The sequence below is a fragment of the Pempheris klunzingeri genome, chromosome 17 (assembly GCF_042242105.1).
Source record: "Pempheris klunzingeri isolate RE-2024b chromosome 17, fPemKlu1.hap1, whole genome shotgun sequence".
NCBI classification, from domain to species: domain Eukaryota; kingdom Metazoa; phylum Chordata; class Actinopteri; order Acropomatiformes; family Pempheridae; genus Pempheris; species Pempheris klunzingeri.
In genome coordinates this window covers 5,975,244-5,980,119 of record NC_092028.1, presented here as the reverse complement: position 1 = coordinate 5,980,119, position 4,876 = coordinate 5,975,244, and positions in this window count along the sequence as shown.

The window sequence follows — 4,876 nt, the reverse complement described above, 5'->3', positions numbered from 1 at the left end:
CAAGAACACACTTATTTTACCTCTAATGTATTGCACATAACCACCCACTTCATTGCAAAATAGCATTTGTGATTTCTTTTAAATTTAACAGATGTGTGGGTCTCTCTCCCTTCCTGACAATGTTCCTAATCCCATTTTCTTAGCAAAGGATGTAAAAAGATGTACTTTAAAGATGTGGGCCTCTAATGTATATTATATGTTACATGGTTCAAAGTTCAAGGGAACACAATTGAAAAAAATACAGAAAAAATACAAAAAGATACAAAATACAAACACAAAATCACATCATCAAAAATTCTAGTTTCACAATAAAATCAAAAAACTGCCTGTACACAATGATGCTTCTGTTGTGAAGCACATGCAGGAAATAATGAATTGCATTGGCACAAATACAGATCCAGGGGATCACAGCGTCTGTAACACTGACTATTTCAATAATCTCAGCATATTAACCATCTAGAAGACATCAAAAATCATGATAAATTAGGGGACCATACCTGTGATAGTATTTTTTGTGTAATATCAATATTCATTAGTAATTATCTGGGCATTTTAGTGGTCTCATGCAAGGATAAACACAGATTCTGTGCCTGAGGCAGTTTTGAGACAGCATTCACCCTCCAAAAAGTGATTCAGTGGTTGGTTCTTTTGTGTTTGTGCTTCTGCTGGGCTCTTTATCCTTCTGGCCTGTACAAGTTTCAAAACACTTTTCCACATCATCCAACAGTGTTGGTATTTAATCTGATTTTCAATAGTAATTTACACAATATCATAAATGTACAACTCCAAAGCAATATAAACTGCAAGCATCAGAGTGTTCAACAGCAATTGGCTAGTAGATATATAAGGTCATCTGGAAAGGGAGATGATAGAAAAAAATATTGTCCAAACAAAGACTACTAAAGGTGCTCATCTTCAAAGTTTGGTGTTGTTGATGTTGATTATCATCAAAATAGGTGAAACATGTGGCTTACTAGTTAATCATGGATGTACCTTGTAGGGTGGAGTCAATATCTGTGAATGGAAAATTAAACATTGATTAAGAATACACCATAACATACAGTATCATTCCTTAGCCTACATGCAGTGAATTGGTACCTGGCATATGCAGAGGACAGTCACATTTTCAAATAGGCCAATTCAGAGAAACACAGAATACATGTGGATCAATACACCAGTAATGGTGTACAGCAAATATTGTACTTTCTACTCTCATTCACCTTACAAATGGAGTTACTTTGAGATTTAGTCTTTAGAGATTTAGTTTTTAAATATAGTCTTTTAGGATTAACTGCCAACAATATGCTCTTCACACATTTATAATATAATATACTGAAAGAGTCCATTTTGTATAGGAAATACTCTTACCTTTGATGCTTAAAAACATTTGCTGATAATAATTCTATACTCTCACTAATAATTAAATTAGTTAATGAGTTGCTTCCTTTTTAACCAGCCAGCTCATATCTTAACTTTATCTTTACTAATACCACTTGGATCAGTCCTTAAATCTGCACACCTTCCTGCAGTCCATCTGCAATCTGAAAACACAAACTTTCTTGTACATTTTCTGATTTTTCATCTCATCATGCTGAATGCTGGGTATTCAGTGGAACAGCACACCACAAACTCTTTACCTCTGTCAGACAAAAGCTGCTGAATTTAAAATTGTTTATCAAATTGCACATATGCCAAATTTGCACAACCATTCTAGAGCATCTAATATCTAATGTGTGTAATGTGTGTGTGTTTTTGCCAACCAACAGAACAAAAACAGACTCTTCACTGTTTGAAAGGAGATTGGTCTGACTGACCACAGAAGCTAATGAAAAGTTCTTGTTTTAATTAATACACAACATACCTGCACTTCTGAAAGTCAGACAGTCAAAAGCTATGAAACACTGATGCTTTGAGTAGGCAAAATGACTAGAAAGGCGCTACACAAATACAAATACAGGGCAGCAGTGCTTAGAGGTAGAGTGGATTGTCCATTCCCGGCTCCTCTAAGCCAGCATGTTGAAGACACTGAACCCCAACTTGCTAGTCTTAATAGTCTCCTCCAACTTAGATCGGAGAAGACTATTTTGTGTGAATGTAATGTAATGTAAAAGTTATTTGAGAGGGATGACTAGAAAGGTGCTATACAAATACAGACCATTTACATGTGAATATTCATGAGGGGATGCAGTACCCCGTACCAGCTACAGGGGTGCTGTGTTGATACACAGGTCTGGTAAGTGTGACCTTGAGGAACGTAAAGAGAAATTTTGGATTTGAGTTCTCGACACCTATAGAATCACCTCTACAGTCTCTGATTTAGAAAGACACTGACTGTGTCCTACCAATATAAAATGTTTGCCTAGTGTCAGCATATAGTCCACTAAAATCACAAAAACCAAGACACACACACACACACAGCTGTGTTTTCATCACTTCAGATGATAATATATTGACTTACAATCATCTTCTGTGGGCTAATCCTAACCATAGGGTACTTGCCTTACCCTAAACCTAGCTAGAAAGCCTTTCTTCTCCCCACAACTTGAGTAATACATGTCCCCCCCCCACCCACCCACCCACACACACGCGCGCGCGCAAACACGCACACACAAACACACACACACACACAGTCCCCTTGGGTAACTTTATCGTGGAAAGTGATTTCCCACTTTAGACAGTCCTTACATGGAAAGAGCTTGGGTTGGATGTGGCACTGGATCAGATTCAGGGAGGCAAATGAATCCTGCTGGGGAATGCCAGATCTAGTTGATGAATGGGCATCTCTCTTCACCTCACAACACCCTGTCTGATACCTTAAATAACACAAATTCTATTTCTTTTTAGCCATATATGTTGGAGTTAAATGAGGTCAAGTGTTGGGTTCTTAACTCAGGTGCCAACATCTATCTGGGGCTAAAGCAGAGGGGCAAGGTGTTACATATGCATCAGCTATTACTCCAAACTGATGATAATTGATGTTTTCCTTAAGACTGTACGGAGAGGAGGAATTAAACAGTAACAGTAGTGAACTAAATGGGTCAAGTAGGTCAATGCAGGCTGAGCCAGTGCTCCAAACTAAGAAAGAAGAAATGTCACTGGCATGTCTGAGCTCATCTCCACTTTCAGCCACTTTGCAGTCTTCATCTCGATCTGATCTCCTCTCTCATTCTGTCCTTTGCTCTTTCCAACTCAGCTGTTTCTGACTGCCACCAGTCTATCACCATTAGAAACTTCATTACGAACTTGTTCTTAAACATATGCTGTTGTATCAAAGATTACATGCTATCTAAAGCTTTAAATAGTGACTCATAATGGTGATGATGTAAGTTCTAATAAGTTAATACAAGGCTAAGTCACCTCTATGTTAAATGTGCTGGGATTCTGCTGGGAATGTGCTGGGATAATCTACTGCACCTGTTTTATTTGACCAAGGGACTACATGAGAATCTAGAACAGATCTAGAACAACTAACAAGCCTTCATTTCCACCTGGTCCTTCTTTCCTGGCAGCCTGAAATCAAAGCTGTGATAAATTCCAGCACAAATGATGTAATTGACTTGGCTATGATATGTTCATATGGAAATATATACACAATAAAAACCTATACAATATATAAATATTGTAGATCAGTCAACCAGGATTGCTTTTTAAAATAGCATCAGTGGGACTTGTACCAAAACTTGACCCAATTCCAAATCGACAAAGAATCGACTCAAACCCAGGTAGCATTTTTTGCTTTCATTAGCTTGTGTACAAAATTTGGGGAAGGCTATCACTAACATCACAGCAGTGTGCACACCTAAGTAGAGTACATGTATTTATTGACTTCAGTCAAGTTTGGTTTAAGAGGTGTTTCAGAGGTTCCTGTCATTGACCTCTTTCTTCATGCAAGTGTAGGTGAGAATTGAAGGGGTGTGGGATAGTGTGTCAGTCCCACACAGACAGAGCCAGAGAAGCTCACATTACACTGACTCCGACAGTGTGTGGTTTTAAATAGAGTAGTTGTCAACTCCTCATTGCACAGATCCATCTATTTTGGGGGCAGCGTGTAGAGGGAGGGACAGAAAAGTAGATGGGCTAGAGATCAGTGTCTGGTTTTGAACTATACCCTTGGTTATGCTTAGGTGCTGGCTGCATCAGCACGATGGAGATGCTAGAGAAATAAGACAGAATTTATAAAAATGTGTTTTGAAAATGGTCCAGTAGCTCAGAATGTTTATGATGTCTGATTTCTACATGCTGCAATGTCCATTACGCCTCAGGAAAAAAGTGTTGGACAGAACACACAACAAAGTGATGATTTAGCAATGCTTAGAGGTAAAAAAAATGTTGGTTGTGAGAGCAGTCAAAGGCCATTGGGTCATTGAAATCTAAAGGATGTATTCTTCTGAAGGATTTATCCTATGATCCAATGGGCCATCTGCCCATTAGATCAGGATATCTCAGGCCAGTGTGTCTAGGAATTAAGTTGCATTTGGACAATTCTGCAGAGCACCACTGATGTTCAAGTACCAATGCAGAAAGTAGGGTAACTTTTATACAGCAAAGTAGATAGAATAGGGTGGGTTATTTTCATATACTCAACTATTATAAAAAGAACACAGCAGAGGAAGAACCATGCATTGGACATTGTCCAACAATTTGTGTAACTTTATGAAACTGGCAATCTGACATTGACATTGATTTGACACAGTGACTGGCCAGGTATGTGAAGCTCGGAAAAATGGGAAAAAAGAGAGCCCTCTCATCTCTGTTTCAAAGATAGCCCTTTTCATTCTTCATGCAACTGCCACTTTCCATAGGTACAAGCAACGGCAATACCATGAACGACTGTCTTAAAATGAAATGTGATCCTCCTTTGACCAATAATTATACT